This window comes from Nycticebus coucang, chromosome 20, assembly GCF_027406575.1.
Source record: "Nycticebus coucang isolate mNycCou1 chromosome 20, mNycCou1.pri, whole genome shotgun sequence".
Classification (NCBI taxonomy): domain Eukaryota; kingdom Metazoa; phylum Chordata; class Mammalia; order Primates; family Lorisidae; genus Nycticebus; species Nycticebus coucang.
This window is the reverse complement of record NC_069799.1, coordinates 69228131-69247563: the sequence shown is the minus strand read 5'-3', so window position 1 is coordinate 69247563 and position 19433 is coordinate 69228131. Positions and strand designations below refer to the sequence as shown.

Genomic DNA, 19433 nt, shown 5'->3' with positions numbered 1-19433 from the left:
GCATCTCTCCACAACTCCTTTCCACGACAGGATTAAAGGTACTATATCTAGGGCGGCGCCTGTGGCTCAAGGTGTAGGGCGCCAGTCCCATATGCTGGAGGTGGCAGGTTCAAACCTAGCCCCGGCCAAAAACCAAAAAAGAAAAAAAATATACTATATCTACCTAATCTGTTGTGCCGACTGAAGACTCCCCGCTGCCCAGGCCGCAGCCGCGGACCGCGCGGGACCACCGCCCCCCTGCCCCGGCGCCCGCACATCGCTCCCGGAGCCGGGTTCGCGGACTGCCAGCTCCCGGCCGAGCGCGCCCGCACGCACGTCGCCTTCACGCGTGTGTCAGAATGGAGGGCATGTGCGTGTCCACGAGGACAGGCTGAAACAAACTGCGGCAGAGGCGCGGAAGCCGGGACGGAGCGCAGGTGGGAGCGGCGTGCACGGCGCCGGTCCGGGCGGGAGGCGGCTGCGCGCAAGTCCGGCGCCGGCTCCTGGAGCCCCCAAGCGCCGCCCGGCCTGCACCCTGCCCCGCGCCCCGGCCGCGGTCCGGCACAACAAGCTTTGGGGCGGCCCAGGGGCCGGCGGGGGCGAGTGGCGCCCGCGCAGCAGCGCCATGTGAGCGGCCCCGCGGGCCCGCAGGGACAGCAACTTTCCCCGGCGACGGCGCCCAACTTCCCGCCGCCGCTCTGGCCGCTCCGCCCCGCGGGCCCCGCTCGGCGCGGACACACAGTAAGTGCGGGCGGCCTCTCTCCGCGCCCTCCCGGCCCTTGCCCGGCGCCACCGCGGCGTCCTCTGCAGCGGAGCGCGGCAACATGGCGCCCCCGAGCCCCGGGCCCTGCGCGGCGCCGGCGGCGGGGTCCGGGCGGGGGGAGCCGGGAGGAGGGAGGAGGCCGGGGAGGAGGAGGAGGAGGCGGCCTGAGCGTCCCCCCCGCCCCCCGCGCCCGCCCGTCGCCGGCTCAGGCCCGAGAGGCTCCGGGCGGCGGGAAGGAGGCGGCTCCGGAGGGAGGGCCGGGCGCGGCGGCGGCGGAGCCGGAGCATAATGGTGGGAAGCGCGGCGGCGGCGGGGGCGCGGGGGCGTCCGTGGCGGGGGCGCGGCCCGCGCTGGGGAGCCTGCCCGGCTGCGGCCTCTCGGGCGGCGGCGGCAGCGGGTGCTGACGGCCGCCTGCCCGCTCGCGAACGGCGCGGAGCCGCCCCGGGAGCTACGCGGGCGCCAGCCGGGCCGCGGGGCCTGCGGGGGCCGTGGTGGGACTTGCGGGGTCGGCGCGGCTCGCGGTCTCCCGGCTGTGGGCGGCCGCGCAGGCGGTGCGAGCCGGAGGCCCAGGAGGATGGCGCGGGCCTGCTCGGGCCGGGAAGCCGCGGAGTCGCGTGAGCACGCCCGCCGGGCCCCGCGCCGCTCGCTCGGCCAGGCCTCGGGGCCCGTGCGCACTCGGGTGGGCCAGCAGAACGGCCCTCGCGTGTGGGGGGCGACGCGGGTGCGTTCGGGGTCAGAGCGCCGCATGCGGGTGGGAGCGGCGGGGCAGGACCGGCCCAAGGCCATGAAGAGAACGGGCCTTCTTCGGGGGCTGCGGGCGACCCCGGGAGCGAGGCCGCCGCTGCCTCAACAGGTCCTCGCGGGCCTGCGGGACTGTGCTGCAGGGCCCGCTGCCTTCTTCCCACCAGAGCTCTGAGAAGCTGCTGGGGACGCGCTGGGAAGAGGGAGCTCCTTGGAGGCGGCAGCCGCTAACTTTCACTTGCTCGTCTACCCCACGCTGCCCTTATGAGCCGGGTGGCGGAGGCGCGCGGTGTCCGCTGTGGTTCGCGGTGTGTGCACAGTGCCTGGTGTTCTATACGGTGTGTGCACAGCACTCCGCGTCCTGTGCGGTGGTGTGTGTGCTGTGTTTTAGGTGACATGCTCTGTGTGCACTGGCTCCCTGGTACTTGGGCTGTGTGTGGAGTTATCGGCGTCATAAGCAGTTGTGCACACACTCAGTGCCATTCAGTGTGCCTGTAGTATTTAGTGTCATATACTGTATGTACACACTACCCTTATCACACTGTGTACGCACATAGTGCTGGTGTCACATATAATGTGCACAAACTACTTGCTAGCCTATACGACGGTGTATACTTAGTTCCCTGTGTTGTTCAAGGTGTGTAAGTAGCTTGTCACTTATGCTAGGCTGGCAGTGCCCATATATACAGTATGTACATAGTATTTGGTGTCAAATTGTGTACATAGTATCCTTCTTATACTGAGTACACATCATACACAGAGTATCTGGCATCGTATACAATGTGTACAAAGTACTCGGTATTATATACAGTGTGTACACAGTGTCCTTGTCACTTACCCTGTCTTCCCAGTACCCAGTGTCATATATGATGTGTGCACACTACCTGGAGGTCTATGCAATTGTGTGCTGAGTACCCTGCTGTCATATATGGTGTGTGTGCGGTACTCAGTGACATACCCAGTACACAGCACAGTACCCACTGTCATATAGTGTGTACATATTACTTGATGTCATATTTGGTGTGTATGTAGTATCCTTGTCATGTAAGCTATGTACCTGTCCTCAATGTCAGACATCTGACACGGTGTCCTATACAGAACATGTAGTGCCCCGTGTCACATACAGTGTGTAGGTGTAATCCCTGCATGTCTTTGAGGTTGGAGATGATGCTCAGGTGGCCCATTTAGGGAGCAGATATCCCGCAGGCCAGAGGGAGTAAGGCAAGTTGAGTTTTTAGGGAGGTCCCCAGTCCTTGGTCTGCCTCAATGGGTTCCTCACCATGGTGTACTGCACACCACGATAAGCTGTGTTGCATGGAGGCAAAACCATTCTTTTTTTTTTTTGACACTTTATCACCCTTGATAGAGTCATAACTCACAGCAACCTCAGACTCTTGTACTCAAGCGATTCTCTCTTGCCTCAGCCTCCCAAGTAGCTGGGGCTACAGGCGCCCAATGCCTCGCAATTTCTTTCTTTCTTTTTTTTTTTTTTTTTAGAGACTGGGGTCTTGCTCTTGCTCAGGCTGGTCTCGAACCTGTGAATTCAGGACAGTCCACCCACCTTGGCCTCCCAGAGTGCTTGATTTACAGGCGTGAGCCACTGCACCCTGCCAGCTAAAGCATTCTTAAATGTAATCTAATCCGTTTGTTCACAGGCAGAAAAGAAATATTTCCTTGTTTTCTTTTAAACTGAGAAACATGGTAGCATTTGCTTAGTAATTATAGATGTGTAAACTTCAGATTTGGGGGTCCTTGCTTCTAAGAAATGATTTGAAGTTATCAGGTAGATAGTGTTCGTTGTACTTTAAAAGTTTTCATGTTTGAGTGCTTTCCTGTGGGCAAGGTCATCTTTGTAATTTTTCTGAATGTCTGACTTGCAGAAATTGGAGATAAAATATGATTTTCTGTATAAGTATATTCCTTGTGTTTGACTAACTGATGTTGATTACATTATAGTTGTTAGTTTTGTTTGACTTGTCTTTAAAAGATAACCAGGCTAGAGAATCAAAGATCAGAATATATGGGATGTAATTATGACAGAATCAAAATATTTTTCTTACTTAACTGTATGATTAAGAGGATTTCCATATTTCACAATGTCCTTTTTTCCAGAGAAAATTTCTGACATGAAAACTGAATCTTCCTTTTACATTCTTAAAATTAGGCAATTTATTTTGGTAATTGCTGTTCGTAAGGTGTTTAAATAAGCATACATGTGCTTCCAGCTTTATAAAGAAAGATTAATTAAAATGTTAAAATTTATCTCTTTAGTTCATACTGAACATATGCAGTTATGTTGGCGCTTTGATAGATGTCATCTTGCATGCTTCAGTGAATGAATGTATGTTTATTTGAACTCTCACCCTTTTGTAAGCCACCACTTTTCTTTTAGGGTTGTTCAGCTTGTGTATAATAGGGGCCTTCATAACTTTTAGCATATCTTAATTGAGACCCTAATTGGAGCTACCTAAGAATTTTAACATATGTAATGGAAGTATAAAATGCTGCTCTAATTTGCTTACTTAAAGCCTAACTCCTGATGTCAGATTGTCTTTATCTTCCTTGTCCTTCAGTTGATTTTACATGGGGAACATCACTGCGTTTAAGCAAAGAGGATGTATCTTGAAAGAAAAGAAAATGGACAGTCTTATCCGTGATGGTTAAAAACTTGTCACTGTTTGAAAATCTTAACTTGGATTTAACATTGATTTTTTTTTTAAACTGGGTGATAAGGGGTTTTCTGTTTGTTTTCTGTTTCATTAGGGAAGCAGTGTGGCAAAATGATTATGAGCACAGACTTTTGAGACCCACCTTTGAATCTCACCTCTGTCCTTTACTAGCAGAGTTACCTTGAGCAAATCACTTTAACTTGCAATGAATTGTCTCAGTTTCCTTAAATGAACAACAAGGGGGGTAGTAATTGCACCAAACTTGTTGAGTTATTGTGAAGATTAGATGAATTGCCATTTTTAAAGCACTTGAAACAGTGCCTGGCTCCTAATGAGCACTGCAAGAATACGTTAACACAAGTCAAGCTCCTCCTTACAATACATTATTTTCAAATTGATTTAGGAAACACAGATCCTCAACTTATACTCTCAATAAAGGTATTTCCATACTGTGTTCTTATCCAGGCTTGTGTTCCCAGTGGCATGCTAACTTTAAGAATTTTTCAAAAATCGATTTACTCTTTTCTTTATTTGAGTAGGAGAAGGAATGTGTGTAATGCATATCCATCAGTGTTTTTTAAAAGCTGCTGGTATAAAAGTTACCTGTTAAAATTAGACTATACTTCTAGGGATCATTTCTGTAGTTGGTAAAAGTTACCTTTTGGAAATGGTGGTTTTAGTATTTGGATCTCAAGTACCATATACCTTAGCTTTTGAAACCTCATCTGCCTATACCATAGACTTAAATGAAAATCATAGATAATCTGAAATCTCATTTATCATTGATTTTAACTTTTTGTTTCCCTATGGTAGATGTTATAATAGACAGTTTCTGTTTTCAGTTTGTTTTGTTTCTGCTTTGCTTTTCTCAGTGTGCTCTTACGGTTCCTTCCTTTCCTTCCTTCCTTCTTCCTTCAAGAATATAAGGAAAGAGAAAATGTACTGTCCAATATATAGCAGGTACTTATAATGGTTTATGAGTCAAATCAAATTCAGGAAAATAGTCATTAAACTAGTGTTTTTTTTTTTTTTTTTAAGGGAAATTCAGCATCTTGTAATATATTTTCACAATTAGGGTGCAGGGTAATATCTTTTAAAATGTGTTTGGTCAGATGCAGTAGAAATAACCCTACGTGCAAACATGAAGTAATTTATTTGCACAATTAAATCATTGTAAAGTTACATTTGCACTGGTTATGTGGCAGATTTCACTTAAAGTTGGTGACATCAGTAAATGTCCAGAGGGTTTACTTCATAAATGGCTAAAAGTTTGCCTATCTTTATGTGAAATTAAAGAGATGGAACTGACAAAGATCATTGAATACTTTTATATCAGAGTTTTAAAGGAATCTTATAGAGTCTTACCTGTTTGTTCTTCACAGATGAGAGTGATATATTTACAGATTACATTGTCTTACCATTAGTAGAAAATACATGTTGCTCAAAATTTGTACACACAGTTTATTTTGTAGACTAATACACATGTAGGTAGTAGGTAAGCTAGTTTTATTTTGAATAAATGCTTTTGTAGTTCAAGTTACTTCGTAATTAATGTTTCATAAAATCACATTAAAATAATGTATTTTCTTACAGATAGAATACATGCAATTTTAATGTCTTAACTTTATTTTTCAACAGATTGTTATTTATTGAAAGTCTCCTATGTGCCATACACTTAATAGTTGCTGAGATGAACAAGATAAAAGGGTTCTTGCCTGTGTACAGTTTGTGTTTCAGAGTAACACAATTACTGAAGCAAGCAAAATAAAATGTAACAGAGGAAAGAGTATGTTTAGAACAGCATATGAATTAAGATACATTGTATTTGAGTTAAGATTACTTGCGAAGTCTTAGCACCTGTGATTGACAATTTATTCTAATTTGTGTCTTTGAGATGTTACTATACTAACCATCTGAGGTTTTCAAAAGGACCTTAATATTTAAGTTAATATTTTTGTACAGTTAAAAAAGTAGAGCTGTTGGGCGGCGCCTGTGGCTCAGTGAGTAGGGCACTGGTCCCATATGCCGGAGGTGGCGGGTTCAAACCCAGCCCTGGCCAAAAAAACCACACACACACAAAAAAAGTAGAGCTGTTAATGGCTCTGCGTCCATAGTACAGTGCCGGCCACATGCACTGAGGGAGGCAGGTTCGAACCTGGCCTGGGCCAGCTAAAGAACAATGACAACTATAACAAAAAATAACTGGGCATTCCAGGCGCCAGTCATTGTGGTGGGTGCCTGTAGTCCCAGCTACTTGGGAGGTTGAGACAAGAGAATTGCTTAAGCCCAGGTGTTTGAGGTTGCCGTTAGTTATGACACCGCAGCATTCTACCGAGGGTGACATAGTGAGACTCTGTCTCAAAAAAAAGTAGAGCTGTTAAAAAGTAGAGCTGTATTAAATATCAAACATACACAGTATTATGTTCTCCAGATATTATCTGAGCATTTAAGTGAAAGAGCCATTTAAAAATTTTAGTGGTTCCCCCCTTCCCAGTTTGGTTGGCTTGTATGTTAAGTAAATTTAAAATGTAAAGAGTGAAGGATCTTCTTTCCTAGTTTAAGCATTTATCATAGGGACTTAAAGGATAGATACACAAATATTTTAAAATGGATTTCTATTGAGAGCTTGTCACATAACACTAAATTTCCTAACTAGGATTAAAAATATTATTTTAAAAATTCAGGTAGATACTGTGTTTTTTACCAAGAGAACCTGACTTACATACATTTTAATTTGAACACATTAGATCGCTTTGTAAGTCCACTTTGTAAGCAGTTCTTAGCACTCCAGGTCTCATCATAAACATTTTGCCTATGGCACTGACATAATTTTTAAGGTGTCCTTCATTGAGCATCTTCCACATGAAGCAAAACATACATTCTATTTAGTCTCCACAGCAGCATCATGATCTGCTATAAGTCTATAATAAGGCAAGAGACCAGAATGTTAAGTTACTGGTGCCCAAGTCCACACAGATCAAATTGGTTTCAATTCGTGGGTATGATTACTGAACCTGCAGTATGTTATGCTAGTCTGTCTCCCTAACACCCAACTTCTTGGATCTTGATAGTGACTTGCCTTCATCTTCTCAACGCACTTTTGTAAGTCGGCAAAAGTATATAATATTAACAGATTATAAAACTGTGCTTGCTCTACTTGAAAAAGCAGGAGGTAGAAAGGCAGTGATAACAGGAAACTCCTGGTAATAGAAACATTCCATACTTTAAGTTCTGGTTAATTCCATTTTTGGTGATGATGGTAGTCTAAGAACGGGCCATTGGCTCATTTTCTTCTTATCACTATGGGAGTTCACATTGTAAAGATAATTCAAGGCAGGGGCAGTGGAGGCGGGGAGGATCTGTGATCTTACATAATGAAAAATGTTTGAAAATATATGGAATTAACCCCAACATTATTCTTATTGTCCCAGAAAGGGAAGCCATTGTCTTGAGGAATCTTTTAACCTTTTTTCTGCTGAATAAGTTCAGATGAGTAAAAGGAATCATGGTAAATAGGCCTTAAATAATAGTGTGAGATGTGGAGATGGGGCTATGCAGCAGTCTTCTGGTGAGCCTGTGCCCCAGACTGAAATCATCTAACATAACCTTTTGTGTCTGGCTACTTTTACTGAGCAGAATGTTTTCTTTCTTTCTTTCTTTTTTTTTCGATTTCTTCAAAATTCCAATTCCTCGAAAAATATTTTTCATTTGTTTATCTGGCGAGCAGAATGTTTTCAAGGCTCATCCATATTGTGGCATGTGTCGAAACTTCATTCTTTTTTATGAGTGAATAATGTTTCATTGTATGAATAATATTCCACTGGTTATAACATATTTTGTTTATCCCTTCATGAGTTGATAGACATTTGGGTTTTTTCCACTTTTTGGCTATTATGAATAATGCTTGTGTGAACATCCCTAGGTGTCCTTGTTTTTGTGTACGCAGATACTTTCAATGGGTTTGTGTCTGGGACTGGAACTACTGGGTTAGATGTTTTCTGTTTGAGAAACAACTTGTTTCTGCAAGCAACTGTACCGTTTCACATTCCTGCCAGCAGTATGTTCAGAGACCAGTTTCTCTGCATCTTTGTCAGTGCTTGTTATTGTCTGGTTTCCTGGCTCTAGCTATGCTGGTGGTCGTGAAGGGGCATCTCGTGCTGACTTTCATTTGCATTTCTCTAATGACTAGCAATGTTGAGCATCTTCCTCCGTGCTCATTGGGCACCTGTTTATCTTCTTTGGATAAACGTCTGTTCATATCCTTTGTCCGTGTTTTGTTTGGGCTTTTTATTGAGTTGTAAGAAATTTTTATATCTACTAATTATAAGTCTTTTATCAGATGTAGGATTTACAGGTATTTTCAACCATTCTGTGGTTGTCATTTTCTTGGTGGTCCCCTTTGAAGCACAGAAATATTTGATTTTTATGTATTTTTCTTTGGCGGTGTTTTGACATGATCCCTTTTTTATAGATGGCTTGCACTCTACTGTGTGGATGCACCTTGCTGTATTCGGCCAGTTCCTTGCTGATTTGCAATTATAAATAGTGCTGTAACATATGACTGTGTATGTACAGCATTTTGTGATTTTGCCAGTGGGATTGCTGGGTCAAAGAGTGAATGTACATGTAAGTTTGGTGATTATTGCCACCTTCCCCTCCATAAAGATGGTGACATTTTGTGTTCCCAAAAGTGGTGTATGAGAATCCCTGTTTCTGTGTGGCTGGGCGGCAAGGTTACATTGCCAGGCCTTTATAGTTTTGCTAATCTGATAAGTAGAAATGGCATATTAAATATAGTTTAAAAATTAGTCTTCTCTAAGAGAAATTTCCATAATGTTATAGACCTTTTGTGTTGCTTTTTCTGTTTGTATCTTTTGCTCTTTTTTTCTGTATTACATTTTTGGGCTTTTTCTGATCTTTTAGCCTTTATAATTTAAGTTGCAAATATGTCCTTTACCTATCCTATTTGTCATTTATATTTTTACCTTGTTTATGGTGTATTTGGACATATAAAACATTTTAATTTTGCCTGTTTGTTTTTAGGTTTTGTGGGGGGAGTGATTGTGTGTGTTTTTTATTTTTTTTATGGTGGTAGTCCAGCTTTTCAGCCTTTCCCTAATGGTTTTGCTTCTACATTTCAAGTCATAGGCAAGGCTGAGGCAGGAGGGATCACTTGGGTTAGAAGTTTCAGACTAGCCTGAGCAACATAGCGAGACCCTGTCTCTACAAAAAATAGAAAAATTAGCCCAGGTTGGGTGGCATGCGCCTGTAGTCTATAGGGTAGCAGCAGTAGGGGTGCAGGACTTGGGACTGTTTGGTTTTTGAAAAATCATATGTATATATTTTAATTAAGATGATAATAAAATTTGCATAACCAGAGACGTCCATGTGACTTTTCATCTCTTTCCAGGTACTTGCCATCTACCTCCTTATCTTGTCTTATAGTCAGTCTTCTGGAGACAGTTCTGTTCCCTATTTCAGTTTCCCCACCTACCACTTGTTCCTTCCAGTCTGGTTTGTAACAATGTTATATTCATGCTGAAGTCACTGGTGACCAACATTTTACTTAATCTAGTGGACATTTTTCAATTCTTTTTGCCTTTTGACTTTTTAGCTGTTCTCTGTAATTTATGAAATCCCATCTTCATTAGATTTCTGTGAGATAGTTCTTCTGGATTTGCTGTGAGGTTGTGGGGCTTAGGTCCTTTTCTGCCACATTCTGTCCTGGGAAGTCTAGTGATCTGTACTTAAGATTTCGGTTACTATTCTCAGGTGCCTCACAAATCTTCAGCATGTGTTCTCCTCAGCTCCTCAGCTCCAAATACCTACTTAGCCTCTCCCCTCAGAGTTCAAAGAGGCATTTGAACCAAGCTCAGCATACACCACTACCTTCTGCAAACTCATTCTTCATCTCAGATTCCTTATTTCCAGTAAAAACACCTCAATGCTGTACCTAGAGTAAGCCAGAGAGGAAGGCAAGTCCTTGATACATACTTTCCCTTATTCCCAGTTCATAATTAAGTCTTGCTGATATTTTCTCTTCACTTTGCACCCTGTAGCCAAAAGTAACTTTAAAAAAACTATCATTTTCTAAAGCTCCTTTTGATCTTCCATTCCTTTTCCTGCTTTTCTCATTTACTCTTCTCTTTTTCCTCTTCCTCCATTCAAAATTTACATAATCCTAGCACTTTGGAAGGCTGAGGTGGGTGGATTGCCAGAGTTCAGGAGTTTGAGACCAGCCTGAGGTAAAAAAAAAAAAAATAGCCAGGCATTATGGGTAGATACCTGTAGTCCCATCTACTCGGGAGGCTGAACCAAGCAGATCACTTAAGCCCAAGAGTCTGAGGTTGCTGGGGGTTATGATGCCAGGGTACTCTACTGAGGGTGATAAAATGAGATTCTATCTCAAAAAAAAAAAAAAATACTACAAAGCTACAGGAATCAAAACACTGTAGCACTGGTATAAAGATAAATATATAGACTAGTGAATTAGAATTTATTGTTCAGAAATAAACCCATACATCTGTGGCCAAATGATTTTTGCCAAGGGTGCTGAATCCATTTAATTGGTAAAAAACAGTCTCATCAAAAGATGGTGCTGAGATAACTTGATTTCCATATGTAAACAGCAAAGCTGAACCCTTTACCTCACTTCATGTATAAGAATTAATTCAAAATGTTATAAATATTGTCTATTTTTTGAGACTTTGGAAAATAAAAAATAAGAAGTTAACTGTTGACTCCATACTGAACCTCAGAGTCAAAGCATTCTATAATAGACATACTCTTATCTGACAATGTGAATGTTACTTTCTTTGCATTATTATTATTATTGCTTAATATTTCAATGCAGCAATCGTCTGATTTCTTTTATGAATGTATTTATCTTCGTTCTTTACGAAGGTATGACACCAAAGTATGAGCAAAAAGAGAAAAATTAGGCAAGTCATTTTTGTCAAAATTTAAAACTTTTATGCATCAAAGAACATTATCAAAAAAATGTAAAGACAACCTACAGAGTGGGATAAAATGTTTGAAAAGCTTTTTTTCTGACATGGGATTACTATCCTGAATATATAAAGAACACTTACAACTAAATAACAACAACAAAACAACCCAATTAGAAAATAGTCGAAGGACCCATTTCTCCAGAGGAGATAGACAGATATCCCATAAGTACATGAAAAGATACTCAACATCTTAGTCATTAGGAAAATTCAGATCAAAGCCACCATGACATACTGCTTTGCACCTACTAACATGGCTACTATTTGTTTTTTATAAATGAAAAACTGGAAAATATCAGTGTTGGTAATGATGTGGAGAAACTAGAACACTTGTATGGTGCTGGTGGGATTGTGAAATGGTGCAGCTGCCATAGAGCAGAGTTTGGTGATTCCTTGAAAGGTTAGACATAGAATTACCATATGATCCAGCAATTCCACTTCTGGATATTTAGCCAGGGACTGAAAAGCAGACTTTAGCAGATGCATTTATTCCAGTGTCTACTACAGCCCTGTTTACAATACCCAGGTGTCCATCAACAGGTGATCTTGGATGAACCTTGAAAAAATTAGTGTAAATGAAATAAGCCAAACACAAAAGGGCAAATATTAATGTGTTTCCACTCATAAAATGTCTAGAATAGGCATGTTCACAGAGACAGAACGTAGATTTGAGGTACCAGGGGCTAAGGAGAGGGTAGAATGGGAAATTATTGTGTAATGGTTATAGAATTTTTGTTTGGGTTGACAGAAATGTTTTGGAAATAGATAATGGTGAAGGTTGCAAAACACTGTGAATGTATAGTAATTAATGTCACCAAATCACATACTCAGAAATGGCTAAGATAGGAAAACTTATGTTGACATATATTCCACCACAATTTTTAAAAAATTTAAAATTAATATGCAAAAATTATTGAATTATACACTTAAATGATAAAATCGTATGGCATATGCATTATGCTTCAATATAGCTATTTAAGAAATAAAAGGTTAACAATTTCCCTACCCATCATTTTGCTTTATAAACTGCTATTCTGTCAAGTCCAAAAGTCTGGAAACGTCCTTTTGCTTTACTAGTATAACTAAAAAAATAGTTAAAACTTTTACAAATGAAGGATTCATAATGTCCTGTTATTCTATCAGGAACCCTGACCAACATGTTGTACAGCATTATTTCCTGTTCTTAATCTAATGTGCTTTGATGCAAACAAACAAAAACCTACCAGCAAGTCTAATTTAAATGCTCTGTTTTGCTGACTGTCCACTTTCTGTGCTTTCCACACATAGAAAGTACACAGCACACTGACTGTTTGGAGGATCTTGGGGGAATGTTACTGAGTTACTCTTCTTAAGACCTGGTAACTGACCATTTATTGTAGACTACCTTTATTTCTTCTCCCCTATTCAGTTTTTTTTTTATGGTGGTAAAAAAATCCATGTAACATAAAATTTATTATTTTAATCATTTTTAAAAGTACAGTTCAGTATATTTAAATCATTTATAATGTGCAGTCCTCACCACCGTCCATCTCTGTAATTCTTTCATTTCATAAAACTGAGGCACTGTATCCATTGAGCAGTGACTTGTTATTCTCCATTCCCCCAGCCCCTGGCAGTCACCCACCCCCTCTTTAATATTTCAGGATTGGTTGAGGTGAGTATTCAATCAGTGAGTGTTTATTTGTTGTCTATGGTAAAAATTATTGTGGACATAAAGAATGTTGAAAATATGGCATGCTTTAAAAAACTGACTATGGCAGGGTAGGTAATACATATATGATAATTATATGGGAGTCAGTGACAACATGGAATTATAGCTTTTCTGTGTTGTTTTTGTTTTTTTTGTTTTTTTTGAGACAGAGTCTCACTATGTTGCCCTCTGTAGAGTGCGGTAGCGTCACAGCTCACAGCAACCTCAAACTCTTGGGCTTACGTGATTCTCTTGCCTCAGCCTCCCAAGTAGCTGAGACTACAGGTGCCCGCCACAACGCCTAGGTATTTTTTGGTTGTAGTTGTCGTTTGTTTGGCAGGCCCGGGCTGGGTTCGAACCCAGCAGCTGAATTATAGCTTTTAAATATGTATGTATATATACAAGTTATACTGAAAATTATAAGGTGCTAATAAAAGACCAAACATATCAAAGAAACTAATGCTAGTATTTTATTTATTTATATTTTACTTTTAAACTTTATTCAAATTAGTATGAGGGTACAATATTTAGGTTACGTTGTTCTCACTTCCAGGGTAAAGTTCCATTTGTAGAAGAGCCCCTCACCAGGGGGCATGTTATACACCCTCACAATGTGCACACCAGGTGAGATCCTGCCTCCTGCCCTCCCTCCTTCTGCAATACATCTTCCCCCTCTCTCCTCACGCCTCCCTTTACCTCTGAACTGGACTATAATAGTGTTTAATTGTTCTTAGGAACATATAATTGTTTATATATTGATTTCATATTATTATGGAGTACATTGGATATTTGTCTTTTCATTCTTGCAATACTTCACTAAGAAGAATGTATTTCAACTCCATTCAGGTAAATGTAAAAGATATAAAGTCTCCATCTTTTTTAATGGCTGCATAATGTTCCATGGTATACATATGCTACAGTTTGTTGATCCATTCATGGGTTGATGGGCACTTAGGTTGCTTCCACGACTTGGCTATTATGAATTGAGCCACAATGAACATTTGAGTTTATGCTAGTATTGACAAGAATTTAATATGTGGTGCTGGGCACCTGTAGTCCCAGTAACTTGGGAGGATGAGGCAGAAGGATCGCTTGAGCCCAAGAGCTTGAGTTCAGCCTGGGCATCATAGTCTCTAAATAAAAAAGAATTTAACATATGACTAGGAGTGTATCACATTTTATTGGGGAAGAGAGAAATCTTTCAGTAAATCATACTAGTTCAATTGGTTGCCTCTTTGGGAAAACATTTTATATTTTCATTTAATGTCATATTCAGAAAGTAATTCCATGGTTTCCAGTCTGACACATTATGAGCTCCCAAGTCACCACTCCATCCTAAGAACAAGTTAAGAAGCAACTGATGGCATATAGGCAGGTACAAAGAATCATAACTCATCACTACCTTGAGGGAAGGGAAATAACCCAACTCCATCCTCCTCTACCCTTCTGCAGGGGGAAAGGGAAATAAACAATTTACTCCCACTCCAGCCATCCTTTCCCACCCAGGAGGAGAAGTGTAAATGAAGCACTGGTGAAGTTCACAGTCTGGGGCACAGGCTGACCAGCAGACTGCAGCCTGGCCCCCTCCCCACCTCACCTCTGCATTATTTAAGGCCTGTTTACCATGATTCCTTTTACTCAATACATTATATTTGCCTTTCAACAAAAAATTATAAGCTCTACTAAATGGTAAAAACCAAATAGTTCGAAGATGTTAAATAGGTACTAGAACTAGAGTTAGATATGGCAGAAAGGTTGGAATTATTAAAGAATGTGATTAAAGTGACAAAGACTTTTATGCAAAAAAATAACATGCAAGAATAGATGGGTGACGAGAGATCAAAAACACTACAATAAAATATAGGGTGCCTCTGACAGGCTCACTAGTGGACTGTACAGGCCTGAGCTTGAGGACATGACAGTAACTTTAAAAACTGAAGAGCAAAAAGAAGTAGTCTAGGGAAAAAAACTAGAACAGAATGTTCAAGAACTATGGGATAGCTAAAGAGGGTAGAACATATGTATAGTGAGAATACCAGAAGAGGAGACAGGAAGGAACAGAAGCAATATTTCAAGCATAGTGCCTGAGAATTTCACCAATTTAATGTCAGACACCACACCAATGGCCCAAGAAGCTCAGAGAAACCAAATACATGCCAAAAAACTATACCTAAACATGTGATATTCAAATATCAGAAACTTAAAGAAAAACCTTATCTATAGAGGAGCAAAGTTCAGAATTATGTCTGACTTTTCCTCAGAAAGTAAACAGGAGTGGAGTGAAATATTTAATGTATTGAAAGAAAAAAACCTACCAAGCTAGAATTCTGTATCCAGCAAAACTGTCTTTCATAAGAAGTGAAAATACAGAGTTTATAAGATAAAATTGAGGACTTTCCTGCCAGTTTACCTGCCTCGGAAGAAATTTTAAAAGAAGTTCTTGAGGGAAAATTACATAGGTTAGAAGCCTGGGTCTTCATAGAGAAAGGCCATTTAAGAAGGGATAAGTGGAGGTAAAATGAAAACTTACTTTTCTTATTCCTGACACATAGCATTTTGTTCCAATAATAATAGCTACAGTGTATTTGTGTGTGTGCACTTATGTAGAAGTGAAACGAATGAGAGCTTGTGTATAAGTGAAATGATATGAAGGACAGGAGGGAGGAATTAGGAATCTTAATATAGTGTTATTTGAAAGTGAACTTGGGTGAGTTGTATATTGCAAACTGTAAAATTAAAAAAAGTATAAATATGATGAGAAAGGAGAGAAGATGAAATTATATTAAATGCTTATTAATTAAACTACAAAAGGCAGAAAAGGAGAAATAGGAACAAAGAATAGGGCAATGTATAGAACACAGCAACAAACATGGTAGATATTTAATTATTAATAATAACCTGAAATATCAGTGGTCTAAGCACATCAGTTAAAAGTCAGAGACTTGACCCAATTATATCTTGTCTATAAGAAATGTACTTTACATGCAATGTCACATATTGATTAAAAGTAAAGAGAGAGAGAGAGCATGGGAACACTAATCAGAAAAAAGTGGAAGAGGGACACCCATAGCTCAGTGGTTAGGGCACCAGCCACATGCTCTGGGGCTGGTGGGTTTGAACCCAGTCTGGGCCTGCTAAACAAACAAATAAAAAATAGCCAGGCGTTGTGACAGGTGCATGTAGTCCCAGCTACTGGGGAGGCTGAAGCAAGAGCCTTTCTTGAGCCCAAAAGTTTGAAGTTGTTGTGAGCTATGATGGCACGGCATTCTACTGAAGATGACAAAGTGAGACTCTGTCTCCAAAAAAAAAAAAAAATAGGAGTGACTATATTAACTTCCGACAAAGTAGATGTCAGAGGTGGGGAGGTTACCAGGTATAAAGATAGTCTTTACATAGTGATAAAGGAGTAGTTAGTGTTTAATGTGAACCTAGCAACAGAGCATCAGAACATGCAAGGCAGAAACTGATAGAGAAACAGAGGAAGGAGCCCACTACAGTAGTTGGAGACATCAACACCCTCCGGCAGAAATGGGCTGATGTACCAGGCAGAAAATTAATGAGGACTCAGTCAAACTCAAAAATACCAATCAACTGAATATGCTTGACATTACTCAGTAACAGCAGATAACATATTCTTCACAAGTTCACACAAAACATTCACCAAGATAGACCACATTTGGTGCTATAAAATACACCTTAATGCATTTGAAAACATTGAAACCATATAATGGCTGCTCTTAGACCACAATAGAATAAAGCAAGAAAAAAATAACAGAAAGATAACCAGAAGATCCAAAATTTATGGAGACCAAACAACATATTTCTAAATACTCAAAAGGCTCAAAGAAGATATCTCATGAGAAACTTAAAATTTTTTTAACTAAATGAGAATAAAACTGCAACTTGCCAAAATCACCTCATCTTATCAACAGATGGGAAGAGAAGGGAAGAGAATTTGACAAAATCCAACACCTATTCTTTAAAACTCTCAGAAAACCTAGGAATAGAGGGGAGCTTCCTCAACTTGATAAAGAATATCTGTTTAAAAACCTGCAGCCAACATCTTACTTAACGGTGAGAAACTTGAAGCTTTCCCAGTAAGTGGGAACAAGGCAAGGAAGTCCGCTCACCACTGCTTTTCAGTATTGTACTGGGAGTCCTGGCTGTCTTAGTCTATTCCTGCTGTTCTAACAAATGCCACCGACTGGGTAACTTACAGATAGTAGAAATTTATTTCTCATGGTTCTGGAGGCTGGGAAGTTCAAGATCAAGGTGCTAGCAGATTCTGTGTCTGATGAGAGCTGCTGTTTGCTTCCAAGATGTTGCTCTCTTACTGTGTCCTTTTGTGGTGGAAGGCAGCACAAGTGGGGAAATACCACGTCCACATGGCAGAAGAGGTGGAAGAGCCAGGCAGATCTCAGAAGCCTCTTTTATAAAGGCGTTAATCCGATTCATGAAGGTGAAGCCCTCATGGCCTAATCACCTCTCAAGGTCCCCACATTTACTACCTTCACCTTTGGTTTTAATTTCTCACATGAATTTTGGAGGGACCCATGCTTTCAAAACATCTGTAAGAATCAACAAAACTCCTGGAACTAATACACAATTATAGCCAGTTTGGAGGGTGTAAGAATGATATAAAGAAAATCAGCCTCTTTCATATATACCAGCAATGAACAAGTACAATGTGAAATTAAAAACACATTACCATTTACCTTAGCACCTCACAAAATGAAATACCTTAGGTAGAAATCTAAGAAAATGTGTACAAGATTTACATGAGGAAGACTGCAAAACTTAGATGATAGGTATCAAAGAACTAAATAAGTGGTGATACATTCTATATTTATGGATAGAAAAACTCAGTATTTTTAAGATGTCAGTTCTTTCCACTTTTTTTTTTTTTTTTTTTTAAGATAAGGTCTTACTCTCTCACCCAGGCTGGAGTACAGTAATGTGATCATAGCTCACTGTAGCTTTGAACTTCTGGGCTCAAGTGATCCTCTGGCCTCAGCCTCTCAAGTAGCTGGAATTACAGACATGCACCACTCCAACTGGCTAATGTGAAAATATATATAAAGCAATAAAAATAACATAAAAATGCATATATACATATATATTTCTTAAAAACGGGGTATTGCTATGTTGCCTGGGGTCATCTCATATTCCTGACCTCAAGTAATCCTCCTGCCTCGACTTCCTAGAGTGTTGGGATTACAGTCATGAGCCCCTTCACTTAGCCTCTTTCTACTCTTGATCTGTAGATTCAGGGATCTATAGATTCTATGAAAGTCCTAGGAGGTTATGTCATGAATATCATAAAGTGACCCTAAAGTTTACATGTAAAGGCAAAAGACCCAGAATATGACATTATATTGAAGAACAAGGCAGGAGGACTGACATGACTGACCTTACAGTAAAGCTGCAGGAAGCAAACTACAGCATCAATGAAAGAAAGGCAGATGGAGCAGAGTAGAGAGCCCAGAAATAGACCCATGTAAATATAGTTAATTTACTGAAGAGCAAAGGCAGTATTGTAGAACAAAAATAGGCCTTTCAAGAAATGCTGAAACAACTGGACACCCACTTGCAAAAAATAAGTAAATAAAAGAATCCAGGCAGAGACCTTATACTCTTCACAAAAATTAACTAAAAATGGATCAGAGACCTAAATGTACAGTGCAAAACTGTAAAACTGCCAGAAGATGACATAGGAGAAAACCTAGAACTTGGGTATGGCAATAACTTTTTATTTTATTTATTTATTTTTTTTTGTAGAGACAGAGTCTCACTTTATGGCCCTCGGTAGAGTGCCGTGGCCTCATACAGCTCACAGCAACCTCCAACTCCTGGGCTTAAGCGATTCTCTTGGCTCAGCCTCCCAAGTAGCTGGGACTATAGGCGCCCGCCACAACACCCGGCTATTTTTTTTCTGGTTGCAGTTCAGCTGGGGCCGAGTCTGAACCCGCCACCCTCAGTATATGGGGCCGGCGCCCTACCGACTGAGCCACAGGTGCCGCCCAGCAATAACTTTTTAGATACAACACCAAAGGCATGATCTGTGAAAAAAATTGAAAAGCTGTACTTCCATAAAATTTAAAACTTGCATTGCATGAAAGGCTGTATCAAGAGATGAGATGACAAGCCACATACAAGGACAAAATTTGCAAGAGGCATCTGATAAAGGACTAGTAACCATAATGTACAAGAACTCTTAAAATTCAACAATCAAGAAAGTGAACATGATTAATAGATGGGTAGAAGACCTGGTTGGACACCTGAGAGGATATACAGACAGCAGATAAACATATGAAAACATGCTTAGCCTCATGTGTCATTGGGGAACAGAAAGTTAAAACACCAGTGAGGCACACCTGTTAGAATGGCCAAAACACAAACACTGACAGCCGTGGATGCAGGTAAGGAAGTGGAGGCAGCAGGAACCTTCCGTCATTGCTGGTGGAAGTGCAAAACCACGCGGCCACTGTGGAAGGCAGTTTTGTAGTTTCTTACAGATATAAACACATTATGACCATATGATCTAGCAGTTATGCTCTTTGATATTTACACAAATGAATTGAAAA

The 19433-nt window shown here is 40.9% G+C and overlaps 1 protein-coding gene across 9 annotated transcripts in view; it reads left to right on the top strand.

Moving 5' to 3' along the window:
* Positions 1 to 313: 313 nt before the first annotated feature.
* The window catches only part of ZMYND11 (zinc finger MYND-type containing 11), a 102662-nt gene continuing 83542 nt past the window's right edge, over positions 314 to 19433 (top strand). For 2 of the 9 annotated variants that reach the window (XM_053572637.1, XM_053572629.1), the window contains exon 1: positions 440 to 720. The gene's annotated coding sequence lies outside the window, so the exon portion shown is untranslated. Of the gene's footprint in view, positions 417 to 438; positions 721 to 925; positions 1034 to 1342; positions 1464 to 3095; positions 3115 to 13341; positions 13474 to 19433 lie in introns of those variants that run through there. The other 7 variants (XM_053572639.1, XM_053572630.1, XM_053572632.1 and 4 more) reach the window with 6 other exon arrangements.